The 16,993-nt window shown below is 37.2% G+C and overlaps 1 protein-coding gene across 4 annotated transcripts in view; it reads right to left on the bottom strand.

Annotated features, from left to right (window-relative positions):
- The window catches only part of BIRC6 (baculoviral IAP repeat containing 6), a 171,078-nt gene that overhangs the window by 22,524 nt on the left and 131,561 nt on the right, over positions 1-16,993 (bottom strand). The window lies entirely within an intron of this gene.

The raw sequence follows: 16,993 nt of genomic DNA, 5'->3' as shown, positions 1-16,993 counted from the left end.
GTGCTAACAAGGTACTGAACGAATTACCACATGCTATATTCATTTTTAGTACCTTAATATACAGTCCTGGCTCAAATTGTATGGTAACAGTAAATGTAAACAAAAATCTATGGAGGAAAAATTGTAACCTATGGCATAGCAGAGTAGCATTTGCTGAATATAACAGCATAAGCATTAATAAAGACTTTCACATCACCCACTTTATTTACAGCCATCTTCCCCTTTGGGAAAATTTCTCTGCATTATTGCAGAGAAAAATATTTATGGCTCTTAAAGGAATGAAGTTATCTACTCAGTAGAAGCCTAGTTTTGCTTCTTTCATGAAGAAAGGATTGTTTTAAAAACCAGTATGTATCCTTCAGAGCATGCAAATTTTATCTGCACATATATGAATCACAAAACAGTAAAGATGAGTAGGAACATATAACAGGCAGGCAAACCTCCCTGTCTTAGTGCTTATCAGTGTGATATATATGTGTTACAGAAGTAACTGTGGGTAGAATATAGATATCAGCTCCTCTGATTAGCAAAGACAGGCAGACACACACAACTCTAATGGATTCTCTAGCACCACACTGTTTATTTTTCTTCTCCACTTGTTTGGACAAATATGTAATGGATGTCATTTCCACTGACTTTGTATCATTAATAGAAATCCTGAAAATGTACCAATAGGCAGATACTTTTACACAGCTGCTTCCTCTGCCCCTAGGACATGCTATTTTTAATGTAACCGCAGAAAATATTTGCTCTAGTTTAAAGTATTCACAAATGACTGGGTTTATGATAAAATAAATTTATTCTTTTGCCAGCAAAAAACCCCAGACAACAAAAAGCCCCTGACAACTTGCATTAGGACAGAACAAAGCACAGAAGAACTCTTTAATGTTTCATTTAGCACATCTCATCCTCCAAGCTAAAGCAGATCACAGACTTTCAACTCCTGTCACCAAACCCTTAGCTCTAAACACAGCACGATGGGACAGTATAAATAGCCAAGCTAAATTCAACAAGCCAGTTTATGCAGGTTTAAGACTGGATTTATCTCTGCCAGGAGTTCTTTGATCAATAGCTTACTATTTGTCTTTTGAATCTATTATAATGGCACACACAAACTCTTAACTGGGTGAAGTGCTATTGAACAGGAAGAAAATTTACCAAAAGAAAATATTAATTTGCAAGGCCTGATATCATGGCTCTAAAAATAACTTATGTCAAAATACTCTATATATCTAAAGCAAACTGAATTTAGACACTGGCATTAAGAAAAACAGTTTCAATTATCTGCTGATTCTTACCTTTAAATATATATTTTTATTTATATATATATATGGGCCTCCATTTTTTATGTTCAGTCTCTAATGAAGAATGGTTGCCCACAAAAAAGCCCCAGAATATGTAAAAATAAACACATAGAAATCTGATGATCTGTGTATTAAACAAAAACCAACATATCAAACACACACAAAAAAAAAAGGAAAAAGAAAGGAAAAAAGAAAAGGAGGGCAGTGAAAAAGGGCAAGCATAAAATACATGCTACCATAGTGTAACCCTGGCCAGAAACCACCTCCCACCTACAGTGCTAAAGACCAAATGGCTCCTCAATTTAATCAATAGCTGTTTATTATGAGGACAGTGAGTGAGGGAGAGATATGACCTCTTAGATAACCACAGCATTTCACTCTGGAAAGCTTTTATTTATTTATTTTAACCATGAAATTTTCATGAGACCAGAATACATAATTTCAAATCCTTCAGTGCTGGCTTGCCCTCTCCTTTGCTAAATAGATAGTTAAGTTCAGAACTACCATCATGAAGGGAACTGAACCGACATAACTTAAAGTGGGAATGTTTTCCAGAGACATGGGAGAGATTTCTGGTTTTAGCAGCTCCAACTCACTTGCACTGCTTTGCAATAGTTCCCATGTGAAACAAATGAAATGCATTCACTTGGCTTCAGTTTAAACAACCTTTTAGGGAACAACTGCTGATTTCTTTTACCTTAATGCCAGACTCTGTGAGACTCGATTTTTGGAACCATTGTATGTTTTATGTTATTTTTCTCCTTTATTATACTTACTAAGAATCGTGACTCATGCAAGTGTATTTTTTCTGTCCAAAATGCCTAAACCCCCTTCTATCCCAAATCTAAATCCTCAAAATGTTTATAGAAAAATAGTACAAAAACTTGCTGGAAAGAACCCAAAGGTGGCAAATTATTGTTTATCTTTATCTGGCAATTCACCTACTCCTTGTGCCTACTCTGCTTTCAGTTTGAAAGAATGCCAAGCTGATCACAGTGTATGCTTCCTGCAGATACAGGTCTGCTTTCTGAAAGAGGTGAAGACTTGAGCAGTCTGTTGAGCTCTATATAATTTTTAAGACACTGTTTAAGCCACTGGGACAACAGGATATTCTTTTGTAAATGCCTGGCCCAGGTCTACTTTTTGCTAAGCTGCCTGCCTCTTCCTGGTGTGACCTGCTCCAACTACAGATGCCCCAACAGCAATTTTCTGGACTGAAAGAGGCATAACAAGTCCAGCAGCATTACAAGTAGAACTTCAGTGTTCAGGCTGTGCCACTCACACTTCATCACCATCCTCACTGCTTTTCGTGTTTGCAGCACATTTAGTTGGGATTTCTGAAACAGGTCCTTTCTTCAGATATTATATATTTCAGAAATATAAATGACACAGGTTTATAATAATAAAAATATTTTGATCCTGTAACAAAGTCCTTTAAGGGAATTGAATTGAACTACTACAAACATGAATTAAAGCATAAAATACAAACCTGCAAATTAAAAAAGCTGATCTCCATCAAATAGAAGCAATGAAACTTTTGGACTACTGTCTTCAATACAGGTATCTGGCCAACTAAGTTGCCAACAATTTGCATTTCAAGCAAGTATAAACTTCAGTGAAGAACAAGTGTTAAAAGTAAACCACTGTATTCTTCCAAGCATGCCCTCGCCTGGGAGCATATCCAACTTTTTTTTGTCTGACTCAATTGAGCAATGAAGGTGTATCATAACACTACCTGAATTAAATATGATAGTTTCTCTTATAGGAAAAAAAAAAAAAATCCAACACTCCATGAAACAGAAACAAATACTTTTTCTTGTACCAGACCTACAATTTGAATACCACTAGGACATATTTAATATGTCACAATCTTTTTATATTGGTACTTCAGTTGTGTAAAAAGGCACCAACAGCCTTTGATTTATATGGGTATGCATGTAAGCATACTACACTGCAAATACACAGAATTCCTTAGGAAATGAAAATGGGAGATTAAAATTCTTGGCTTTGTAAAAATGGCAGATGACTACATTACCCAGGAGTCTCTGTTATCCCACGGATAAAACAGTTACTACATAATGACAGATACTTTTTACACAGAGCTCAGTTTGGGGCTCTCAGTCTCCTGCACTGAGTACACTCAGACTGTCCTGGCTGTCAGGCTCCCACCAGCTGTGGCATCTGTCACATCTGTCCTTTTTGGTGCTCCCTGATTCTGTGGGTCAGTAAAGTGCTGAGGAATGCTCAGCTCCCAGCAACACTGACCTGTTCAGAAGCTCCCCTTTGTTGACTCTCAAACAGAAGTGCTGCTCCAGAGAGCCCACCTGAACTTCTGCTGGGTTTCCTGAGCACTTCTTCAAATGATTACTATATGACACATAGTTACATCAAAAGAAAAGATTAAATTATTTCTTTTCTAGACTCAAGGCAGGGATTTGCACTCAGGTTTTATCCTGCTCCTTGTCTGCCTTACCAGGGCTGTAAGGATCAGTCTGCCTGGCAGCAACAGTGATGTTTCAGAGAAGGCTCCAAAAGCAGAGCTGGGAACTGGATTCTGCAGCACCTGACCCAAGCTGCTTCCCACACAGCCTGCCTTGTGATTCTCAACTTGCAGTGAGTAAATACACATCAGGGTCTCACCTTTTGGCTATACCAGCAGTTGACCAGTTCACCCAGCAGAGCACGAAGCAGAGCACAGGCTAAAACCTGCAGCTGAAGCTGGAGTGTGAGCAGGCAGCTGCAGACACCACCACGGCCCCTCGCTGGGGCCGCAGGCAGCTGTGACAGCCCAGGGTGACAGAGCAGGGCAGGAGGTGACAGGGAACAGCAGGGCAACAGCACTATGGGGGGCAGCCAGATGATGACAGCACTGCTCTGAAAGGCTGGAATATCAGTGGTACCACCCACAACTCTTAACAGTAGCAATTTTATCACCACCTTTGTTTTAGTAATTAAGCAATTATGAGTGGATGTATCCAAAAAACAGGTCAATGTCTCAGTGTCCCTGATAATTTGCAAGGAAGTTCAGGGGCAACAGGCAGCATACATATTTACTCACAATTCACATCAAAAAAAGTACCTCAGGTCTAAATTTATTCTGTTGCACTTATCAGAGCAGAAATCTCAGCAAGGTCACTGCTATTTGCTAAGATAGGTAGGGATGACAAACATTTGGAAAACATCTCATGGTTTAGGGGAATAAGGTCTCACTCCACTTTTCCCACTCCTTTTGGTAATGAAGGTCAAATTTTACCAGAATCACTACAATTCAGCTAGTCTCTTGCCACAATATTTGCAATTTAGAAAGATGCTGAATGAAGGCTAAATAGATGAAAAAAATAGAGATTTCATTAAACTAAATCTCCCTTATATGCTAATAACAATCAGTCTATTTGGGTGGAAGGAAAAGGAGCATTACTGAAGTTGGGTTAAGAAGTCTTGAGTTCTGCAAACTGCTGAGCATCCTGTCTTTTGAAAACTGCAGTCTTTCACTAACGTGCCTAAATGTCATGGGATATATTAAGGCATTTTTGAGAACTTTTAACCTATGCCTACTTGTTCCTGGGAAGCAACTGATTAACATTTAAAGATCATGTGTGATTTCAGAACGTTTCAATTGCTTTCCACAAATCTTTTTGTTCATCACTAATACAAATCTATTTCTTACAAATATCTAAGACTAGCTATGTCAATTACAACCCTAATATAATGAAAAAGTGTATGAGGGCAGGTAGTTTCACAGCATCAAGGTATCACCTTAAATTTCATATATATTTGTAGCAAGATAATGACCCAACTGAGTCTAATACTCCTTTCTTTCTTTTAATATTATACAATATTCTAACAAAGAATAGCCAGGCCTAATGGCCCATTAAATAGACAGTACTGAAGAGCAATACATTTTTTTGCAATTGATTTAACATCCTCAGTTCAACTTAACTGGCTATGAATAAGATTATTTCCATTGCAAAACATATTTAAAACATCCCAAAGAACACGTACATTTATTCTAAAATGAAGCAAACTATTAACATAGCATATTCATTATATTAAAAAAATCTTCACACTTTACAGCAAATTAAAGAAACAAATAGGGGAGAATAATTTGCAGGAAAATGATGAAAAGTTCTGATTTACTTGCATCTAATGTCAAGGCCTTCCCCACTGATTCTCACTGTGACTATATTAGGAATTCCTATGCCAAAGGAGCCTATAAACTTGACATAAAAAAACCCCAAAACAGTCACTTGAGGAAAAATAAACAACCAACACCTTTACCAGTTTTGCAGCTATGATACTGCCCGATGCTGACCCTTCTTGCTTCTGTGCTCTGACAAAAGCTGCCTATATATGCTCTCAATCTATCTCCTGTACCTAACTTCTCATTTTCTGCACTCATTATTTAAGGACTTAGTGAATTTCAGTTATTTTAAAGGCCCACAGACTATTTTTTTTCTGAATAGTCTTATTTTACTTCAGACCAATATACATGACTGCTGTTCTGCCTTTGTTGAAGGAAAGAATATTGTGCTGGCAGCCACAGCAGAAGGCACCACTGGAAACTCCTCCAAAACTACAGTCCTTTTATATCTTTTCTCAAAGAGATCTACCATTGCAAATATGAGAGAGATGATCATGAATGATCAATTAAAAGGAAGTAGCTGAAAAGAAAAACATGTTGGGGAGAGAACCCATATGGAAACCCAAGAAATATAAGGGAGGCCTTCTTCTTGCATGTGGTAAAATTTCCAGTGACCCCAGAGATGCTTCCAAGTCTCATTTCTTATTTAGTTTTGAATCTATTTCAGCAAGATATTTTATCTTCCTGAGAAAATGAATTATTTTGTTTTGTTAAATATTCATCCTGAAGTAGCTATCTAATCCTGCCTCAGTTTTAAGCAATGTGAAAGATAACCACCAGTTATGTGGAGTAACTGTATTATAGAACTGTTCTATTCATATCATGCACAAATGCTCAAAATTTACTACAGTGTATCCAAGCCTCCCCTGCAAAAATCCCAAGAAAACATCTATGTATACTGAGTGACCTTTTTTTTCTTTCATAGTAACAATCAGCTTAGGAAGCTAAAAGTAAAATAAGACATTCTCATTACCCTGCTACTTACTGAAGTTTAAGACCAATGTTAAGACCATGACTGCAGTGCCACATTCACCTGGCATTACATTCTTCTTTTTTACTTCATGCTTTTTAACCTCCAAATAAATTAGAAGTAAGATCCTAAAGTTCTGCCAATTTTACTTCATTTCTAAAACATGCTTAGTAATTAGCGAGAATTTCTTTTTTGATACCTCAGTTATTCACAAACCTAAAACCCATAGCAATGACCAAAGACTTCAGGATCTCCTTATCACACTAAAGACTCTCAGCTGCTATGAACACCACTGTTCAAAAAACACACACAAAGGAAACACTCATGTTGTATTTTTAATTAAAACCTTCAGAAGACACAGTCTTGTGGTCACATATACTGCCAAGCATGAGTGAGGCACCTCTGTCTTTCCAACAGAGCCACACACCCTTTTGTTAAATATTTTAAAACCGGAGCTGTTCTTCAGCCCCCCCTCTTTGCTGCATCTTTGCAAACATATGATCTATGAATGCAGTCCCTGCTGCAGGCAATAGTGTCGGTTCCAAATACGTCATGCTCTGCTGCCTCTTGATTTTCTGTTTCAGAATCAACCCAGGGCAAGCCTCTTTTATAATAGGCCTAATTAACACACTGTGTTCTGCTCTGCTTTGATAGAAAAAGAGATTGCCCCCAGAGTAGTTCAAAATCAGACCCCTAAGAAAACATTAGCCTTTGGGTAAACACAAAACAAAGCTTTCCAAATATTGTCATCTTGCAGTAATTTAAGTAGCGCTTTTTTTCTTTACTTATTTTAAAATAGGAATAACATCAGCATTTTCACAGTACTCTTTTCAGTATTAGGAAAAATGACATCAGAGGGACTCATCCCTTGAATAATGAAGCAGGAGAAATGGGTTAAGCACCCTTACAGGCCATGAGTCACAAAGCCCATTTCAGAGTAGTAAAACAATAAAAGAAGGGCGGGCCTCTGAATTTAATGGGTACAGTGTCATGCTCCAAATTATTACTATTATTGAAAAATCTGTTCTTCTGATGTCAGCACTGAGCCCGTTAGCAGTCAAAAAATATCAGGTCAAATGTTAGAAAAGCTGAAGATAAATTAGAAATTAATTATTGAGGCTGAATTCAACCATTAATATCACTTCAACACCATGTGCATTTCCCCCTTTTATCAAAGAGATGGGACAGGCCTGGAAAAGAGAGAGCGGGTGACTAAACAACACAAGGTACAGAATGAGCTGCTGCACTATCTAAAATGAAATAAAGACATTGCAGCCTCAGTGACTAATGAAGGGTATCATAAAGACATTGCTTTTAAATTATGAGTGGTAAAAAGAGTGAGTAGAATTGGACTGATCAATACATTCAAAGGAATGGGCACACCATTAGAAGAAATAGTGCCATTTGTACAAGAACACACACTACACAATACATCACTTTTAAGGTTTGGAAAAGCTTAGCACTAAATGTCAGAGTAGTAAATATTATCACAGGTTCAAAAGTAATTGGGTAAATTGATGTAAGGACAGGCCATCAAGGGCTAATAAATGAGGGGACACTACCCTTGGCAACATACTAGTAATACCAAAGCAGCATCTGCATGTCAGCCCCATCTCTATATTCTCCCTGTTACTGTCCACTATTGGTGATGAAGTGGCAGCCTAACAACCTTGGTCTGTCTTGGCATTGCTATTATTGTGTGTTCTAGGAAACTTGGAAAAAAAAAAAGTGTAACTGCAACAGGAAAGGAAAACTGCTCAATTAGACAGGCAAAATGCACTGCTCAGGGAAGTCGGTCAGTCATTTGTAGTGCAATAATGAAGCTCGAAACTGCTGCTCTTAACCATTTCTAGTTCACTTATTTTTTAAAGAACATTTGCTTTTGGTGGAATTGAGTATTTTCAGGAAAGTTCTGTTTACAAGTCAAGTCAAACAACACTTTTCACAGATGTATTCATGAATCCAGAAAAAACCCTTTGCCAGAAAAAGCACAAGGCATTATTTTATTAGGCCAATGTGTACAGTTGAATAAACAAGACACAATTTCCTGCATTTGAAAGGATGGGAAAAAGAAACCCAAACAGTACAAAATACTTGAAAATCAAGCTGAGCTTTTAAAGCATAAGTGACTATTAGAGCCATGCATGATTCCCAGTTTTGGAGATATTACTATTTAATGCCACGCTCTAGGTCCCTCATAATGGAATCTACTAGGGATCACTCTGCCATTAAATAGAACTCCAAACACACCTGAAAAGTGGAGCTCTCCAAATAATGGAGAAGTTCTTCTTGGAGGCTACAGAGCAATCTTATATGGGGCTTGAGAATACAGCATCAAGCAAGAATAATTAACGGAATCTAAAAATGCAAAATTGTGTATTCATTGGTTTCGTTTGATTTTAAAAATGGCCCAGCAGGCATCAATGTAGAAAGGCTGTGAGCAAAGTAGTTAAGAGTAAGCACATGCTGCCATGGGATCCAACCCCACTGCAACTTTTAATAAAATCCCTCCTCTGAAAGGAAGCTGGATTTACCCATTACCAGTTCTTAAAACCAACAAAATATGGAGGAACCCAATTAAAGCATAAAGCTCTAACCAAATCATGTTTGCATCCAAATCTAGAAAACAAGTGTAAGGAAGCATCAATGCTCCAGGAATAGATGATCAAATATATTATCAAATAAATAAAGAATAATATCGAGAAAGGCAGAAATAAAAGAAAAAATAATTTAAAAAATATATTAAAAATGTGAAGAAAGACACAGATAAAGAAAGGCATTCAGAGACTGCATGAGAATAAGTGTTTGTTTGCCTGGTCAAGGGATGAAAAAAAACTTATTGCTAATACAACCCAGTATGGCATTTAGTAAGATAGAAAGGACCAATGATTTCTATTTGATACTGAAATAAATCTAATAATAAAAGTAAGCTAGAAGTGACAAATTCATCTTCCACTTCGGAAAAGAAAAAAATAATATTTCCTGCACAGAAAAAGACAAGATTTAAATCTTCTGCAGACAAATCCTTTCTTAAAGAAGTAAAAATAAGTTCAAAATAAATAAGGAGGTGGAAGCTTGGTTATCATGTCATGTTAAGTATTTTAAGTGTGCAGCACTACACAGAGATGACAGGAAAGGTATGACTACCCTTACAAAGTGGATTGGGATTTTTATAAAAGATAAACTGGCTTTCATCATTCCTGCAATGGAGGAAGGAATAGTGATTTCACTATTTTTGGCAGAGGAGTGGGCAAGCAGCCACCTTGAAATGGTCCTCAGTCTGAGCGTTACCTCTTCCAGGCCATAAAAGAGTCACTAGTATTTTAGAATAAGATAGGAATTGAAAATAAGATGGAAACCTGCCATTTCCTTGCACATGCTGCAGAAATAGATGCAGAAATTCAAAATTAGATAATGAAGTTGTGGAATGTTTTTAAACCATTACTTCAGCAGATGGAAAAAGGCCAAGACGTGGGTCTTCTGCTCTGTCAGCAGAGGATACCAAGACTGTTACTGGAATGAGAGGATGTGTGATTCCTGTACTTTACTTTTTCTGTATCTATGAGCACACCTACCAGATCACATCCTCAGGGGATAGAGACTATTTAAGCATCTCATTCTGCATTAAATATCTAATTATTTTGCCTGGCCAAGATAGCTGAACCACTGTGCATATGCAAAACAGAACTTTTATCACTCCAGTGTACTTTTCAGAGAATAGTTCATTCTTTAAATACCAAGATGGAATTTTAGTAAGCACACAAAGAGGATACTGAAAAGTTAGAGCCTAACAGCTTCCCTGAGTTTAAGTTAAACAAATGTAACTCTTTGTATTCACTGCATATTCCAGGTGCCTTAGAGTGCAAATAGCTCTTACCTGGTAGATATATCAACCAATTTAATACATGAGATGAAGAATCATACCTAAGACTTGTGGAATAGGAGAATTTTCACCTTCCATGCAACCTCATGCAAGTTCCTGCTCCACTTAGCAAAATGGATCATCCCCCATTATTTTATAGCAGAACAAAAAATAACTCCAAATAAAAGACAACATTCTTTTGTTAATAAGCTGCACTATCTTGATGTCCTTTAGAGAGGACAAGAAGATACAAATCCCATCATAAAAATCTATACTTTGAGTTGGAATAATTTGCCATAGACTACTTCCTTGAACCAGAGAGATCAATTTCCTTGGATTTGTATTCAGGACTAAGAATACTCAGAGGACAGTAACAAAGGAAATATTATGAGTGGGAAGTGTCTGGATAACAATATGGAAATGCCAGATACATTTACAGTATTTTGTTTTCAAAAACAGGAGAGGAAAAAAGAACACAAAAGAAATAAATGACAACTGAGGTTATTACTGCCCAGAAAATGAAAACCTATCACTTAACTGAATAAATAAGACTTTCAACTGCTGAAAATGAAAGCCAGCCCCCACCTCAGTAAGTTCTTCAAATGCACATTGAGCCACACACCCAGCTGAGAAAACTCTTCCCTGGAAGTACAGTGAACTTGCTCTTAGGAAAAGCAAAGCAAAAATGTCTAGGACAAACCCTGGCAACCTGCTCTGCACATGAACAGAAAGGGATTGTTAGTTTCTTTAGTCAGGAAATTTTAGCAGCTTATCTAATTGTGCTGCCACTGCCTGGGAAAACTACTATACAAAAAACTGAAAATGCATTACTTGCAGGTCTTTCAGAGGTCTCTCCTCTACCTTAAAACATTTGTATCCTGTTAGTGGTTACTGTATCTTACCAGGAAGACGCAAGAGTTTAAAAAAAAAAGAAAAAAAGGAAGAAAGTACATTGGACATTTCTGCTATATAATTTGGAACTGTAGGATATGTAGTGTGATGTCACATTCTCCTCTGAAGTCATATCCTCTTTTCAAAAAAGACTGAGTCTTTTGACAATGAGGCATTATTTTTACAATTAATTCTTAATGCCTCTAGTAAAATCTGTGAATGTTTGTAGCATGTGGCACTGCAGAGCAATCTATTTCAGACATCCAGCACTCATACTCCCAACCATAATTACCAAGTCTAAATGAAACCACTTGAGATGCACTAACTAAAGTAAAATAAGAAAAAATGGTAAAACTGGCAATATTTATTTTGGACATTTTGAAAGATGTAGTGTGGTATCTTCAACTTTAGAGGGCTGCCTGAACACCTTTACCAATTACAATCCAGTACCTACAGACTCCCAGGTTTGTCCTGTGAGCAGGGATACAGCTACCAGTGCTGGCTTCCAAGTGATGAAGGGAAAAAGGGAACTCTGGCTGAAATGCTCCTGGGCTGTAGCAGTGAGATAAATGGCCCAGGAAAGCCTAAGGAGAGGCTCCCTCCACACTAAACTTTGCTGCCTTGAGCCTTGAACAGTCAGGATAGTGGACAGCACTGTTTGCCCAAAACTAAACAGCCATCACAAGATGGTGCCAGTCTACTGGCAGAGGGAATTTCACTGAGCACTCATGGCCAAACCTGAACACTTTTGAAGACAGTGACCCAGGCCTTTTATTTCTCAAGTGAACAATTAAAAGTAAGCACACAGAAACCAATTTCAGGAATGAAATGAACACCAGCTGCATCTCATGTATGATCTGTTAGCTTCTATACATCCTTGCATCAAGGATCAGCATCTAACTGTATTTCTCCTGAAAGCTTATTAAGAAAGATAACTCATCTGCAGGAGGCAGGAAGGCAAACACGATAGTTTAGTTTCCTTTTACATAAGACATATTCTACAGTGGAGTGCAAGGCATAAAGGTCTAGTTATGTCTAAGTGGATCCAAAGGGGAATAGTAAGAAATAACAGTTCCTTGGCAGGCAGATACAGATACATAAGCAGTTTGTTGCTCGGGGTTTCAAGACAGCCATATTAGCCTGCAGCCATAAAGGTCCAGAAATTCATAGTGGTCTCAGATGAGGAAGAAATCTTGTTTGCTTAGGTTTTCACGACTGTTCTGTAAAGCACCTTCAGAAGCTTAGTCATCATTGGAAAAACTGTTATTTAAGGCTCATATATAGAAACTGACAGACAAAAATCCCACCCCACTCTTGATTCCAGAGCAAAATACTCTATCATTTAGGCAGGGGAGACTAAAAGTATGTGGGTGAGAAGCAGAAAGAAGAACAACGTGGGATGTGAGAAGCCCCACTGAAATCTCATCTTTACTCCTCCTATTTCTCACCTGATATTTCTTGAGTATCTTAATGATGAAAATCTTTTCATTCTGGAAAATTTAACAGGCACTTTAATTCACTATGATCAAGTGAAAGGGCCCAGAGGTCACAAGCTAGTCTGATATATGCTCTGTACATGCAGCTGCAAAATACACCACCAGCTGAAAAAAATCAATGAAAATATGCCATTTCATGAATTTATGTTTAAAAGCCATATAAAACAATGTGCAGTACAGGAACAGATAAAGATTGAAGCAAAGGTCCAGTGTCTCAGTGAACTTTGCTAAATACCAATTTATTGAAAAAAAAATACCTCAAATTAGCTCTTTGTAGCAAGGCTCAGTCTTGAAAAGACCAAGTGCTTTATCTGTCATGCAATCCAGTACCCAATTACAAATCAAATCTAAGATACTCTGTTCCTCGTAACAACTTGATTTTTAGAAGATTTCAATGCCACGATGTTTCAATACATAATTACTCCTTATAAATTACAATAAATTTCTGCAACACAGTAGAGCTGAAGCTACAAATTCCTAATTTGTTCTTTCATAAACCTTTTATATTATATACCAGTCAAACGGATAATCAGTTTCGACATTTAAAAAATTCTGTTATAGTTCTAATCCAAAAGCAGTATCTAGTAGAAAACAGTCTGCTACTTTAAATGCTTTGAAAATACAAGTATATATTCATATTCTCATGCAACAGGAAATAAGAGGTTTCAAGGGCTAATATTTTCATCTTCTTTTCCAAAATGATTTCCTTATAAAGATGACAAAACAGAGAAAAGAAACAAATAAAAGATGCTGGGAGTGCAGTAATCTCTAGGTTTGTTTTGTTTTTCAAGATCAGTCATCTGAAAACTCAGACAGATGAGATGTATTCTTTCTCAAATGGTAAGATGCTTTAAGGACTTTGGAGAAAGAAGAAGTTGGTGTAGTATTGCAGTTCCCTGAGAGCCACCCTCCTGGACTATGATCAGTCCTTACTACTCTGCTTCTCCTGTGCTTGCCCAAGAGGATGCAATATTCACTTACTAGTCTCCTCTTACATACCAAAATTTATTAAGATGAGAACTCGAAAAACTGATACTCGAAGGCCCTAATGCTCCTACAGAAGCATGAAGCCTACACTCAAACATTGTGAAGGAGCAGTCCCAAAAATCTGCTGTCTTTCATTAAAAAAACCTCTCTTGAGCTGCAAAGAACAGAACTGAATTGGAACTGAAGCACTCTAAAAAGTTATTAACCACTTAATAAAGGTACAATATCCATACAAGAGATTATTTTTGATATAAGTAAAGAAGAGAAAAATGAAGATTGCCCAGTGTCAGAAGGTCACCACATGCAGCTGGGGCCAAAATCTTCACCTCTAACTCAAGAACATTCATCAGTCACCAACTTCTGAATTGCTTCAGTACAAGAAGACAGTGATTTAAATACTTCTCTCTGAACAAATACGTGATATGTCACATGACACCTTCCAAAAACTGTTTTTTCTAAACTTTTACTCAATTGTCAAACTTAGCACTTTTCTTGACAAAACAGCAGTGTCCATTCTGACCATGATCACAGAAATTGAGCTTGACCAGTAACAAGAGCAGTTGGTGTTGAAAGGGTTATGGCAGAAGAAATGGTACTACTTCACATCCATTTAATTGACTTCTTAATGCAGAACTATTTCAGAACAAAGGGGAGAGACTGGAACAAGAACATTTTTGCTAAGCGAAAACTGACAGGTGGCAACTGACTGTAGTTAGTTATGAGAGAATTCTAAATTTTTCCAAGGGTATTTTGGGTCAGCATCTAAGTTACAAAATCAGGAAAATCCCCAGACAATAGCCAAAAGACAATGAAGCTCCTCAATAAGAAGGAAAAAAAGATGAAGTGTATAGGTAGCTGAAATGTAAAAATCATCAAGTCGATGCTGAGCCGAAATACATAAAAGAGCCATGAAAGAGAATAGTAAGAAAGCTAAAAATAACTTGTGTTGCTTCAGATGGAGGACCTGAGTCCTTCCTCTTTTTTTTCAGCAGAAGAATAAAAAAATACTTTGAAACTTTGCCATGCCTATCACTGCTGACTCAAGGGCATCACACATCAATCTGTATCATAAAAAATAGGCTAACAGCTCCCACAAAGAAAACAGTATCTGTGTTATCAGGAAAGAAAAGCAATAAAAAAATACTGAAGAAGAAAGAAGGAATGTGGCTATCCACCTCCTGCTTATGCTAAGACAACCAGTTCATCTTAATTTGTGCATACTATTGCATCTCCCAAGAGACACAGCTTTACTCTATTGTTCTGCAATTTAACTGAAAAACTGTCAGACCTCATAAAGGGAAGTTTGTGGAGGTCGTTAGAGAAGAAAACTAGAATACATCACCCTACAGAATACATGTGCTACCTCATTTCTAGTACTTTCCTGCATCCTGGGGAAAATTCAGAAAAACTACAAGGGAAAACAGTCTTCATGGACAACTGATCTTTTGGATTTCATTACAGCATTTTAACCTAAATAAACTTTTAGGTCTAGACATTATCTGAGTGAAAATAGGTTATTTTAATAAAAAAATACAGCATATAGAATAATTTTAGAGTGCACAAAAATTCAAGTTCTATAAATTCATAAAATACATGAGGAAGAGTAAAACACACACTTAAGAGAACTTGCGTCTCTTACAATTGTGATGCTCTGGGTGTACTACATTACTCGCAGCTGTAGCATATCGCAGGATAATGATCATCAAAGGATCAAGACTGTAAATAGTTGAATTGATACCATGGAGTTCTTACAAGATAGCTTGGCAACTTCTCCTGAAGGATGAGTATCTTTAAAATATGACATACATTTGTATTGCCTAAGGTCTATTCCTATTGCAATAGAAGTGACTTCAGTGGTAATGAATAGAGCAACCTCTAATCAACCAAATTTGTCCTGCTCTCAGAATACCACATAAATCAGTTACTGAGGAGTTGCCAAAGTCTTACTAAGTGCTTGAAAGCTCTTCCTAGATGGAAATAGAAGAATTAAATTTAGGATGTTTTTGGATACTAGCATCCAAACTCCAAAACTATATAATCATGTAACGTTTACCCCAAAACAGGTAGGTTTATTACTGACATCTATAAAATGTACTCCCAGATTCTTAATGTTATTTTACACAAAATGTAAAATATCTCCCCATCTTTCCAAATATTGAGTATTATGGATAAATCAAGGCCTTTTCTAATCAACCTACATTACTCACTTCACTCATGTGAGAAATCTTGCATGGAATTTTCTCTTCACACTGGAGACGCATTGTAGCTATAAGGAAGTTATTTGCAAATGCCAGCTTCCACCCAACATGGATGAATTCTTTGAGTTTCCTATAACTGACAAATGTTAAATCTGACAGCCTTTATTTGCTTCTTCTCAAACAACAACTCTTTGCCACCACTGACAGCTTAAGCAGCTACTTCCCCATCCTCCTTACTGTGTTGTGCTGGAGATTTATTTTCGGCTGGGTCTGTTTCCCAAACCCATTCACGTCATGTCCGTACAGACACGCATACCAATGCACTGGCAGGATGTGAGGGAGAAACGCCATCAGACCGTGGCAAACACTGCATCTGAATCAGACTGTGCAGGAGATATCTCTGCTCCTCACCTGGGTGCAAATGCAGCCCACACAGAATTGTTTCCCAGGGTTCACTGTAGCCACTGAAGTGCCAGCTGCAGCACAATTCGAGAAACAGCATACCACAATGAGACCTCAACCACAGTAATAACCAGGTCAAGAAATGTTTCAAGATTTTTTTGCTGCTCTCTGTGGGTACATCGTAATTAGCTGGTTATTTGCAGTGGAGCTGCAAATCTATCATTAATCTTTAAATAAAATACGCGTGTTGCACAATTTCCCTCTTTCATAAAGGAAAGGGTTTGATTTTGAACATGTGAGGGTTAATACAGTACAGTGGTTTGAAAATTTTGTTATTTCTAGGTGCTGTCAGCAATGTGAATGGTCAGAACACACAGGTGAAAATTCCCCCATCTTTGTATCTCTCAATGGATCTACATGAATACAGAAATACATTCATGATACATAGACACAAAACAATCACAAGAACAACTGAAGATGAAGCAATGTTTTCAGAAAAAGGGAAGAGCTTGAAAGGAAAAATTAGAAAATTTATATTTAAGGCAGCTATGCTAGAGAGGTTTAACCTAATTCGTTAATTCTTCTAGAATCAAACAATTTCACTGAGGCAACAAAACTTTTGGGATAAAGGACAAATCACATATAAGTACCATACAATTCACAATACTTCAAATATGGTATTTACCATTAAAATACTCCACATGCAAAATATGCAGTTTTGTGTGTTACTAAGAAACTAACA

Source organism: Sturnus vulgaris, chromosome 3, assembly GCF_052056855.1.
Source record: "Sturnus vulgaris isolate bStuVul1 chromosome 3, bStuVul1.hap1, whole genome shotgun sequence".
Classification (NCBI taxonomy): domain Eukaryota; kingdom Metazoa; phylum Chordata; class Aves; order Passeriformes; family Sturnidae; genus Sturnus; species Sturnus vulgaris.
This window is presented reverse-complemented; position numbering and strand designations above follow the sequence as displayed.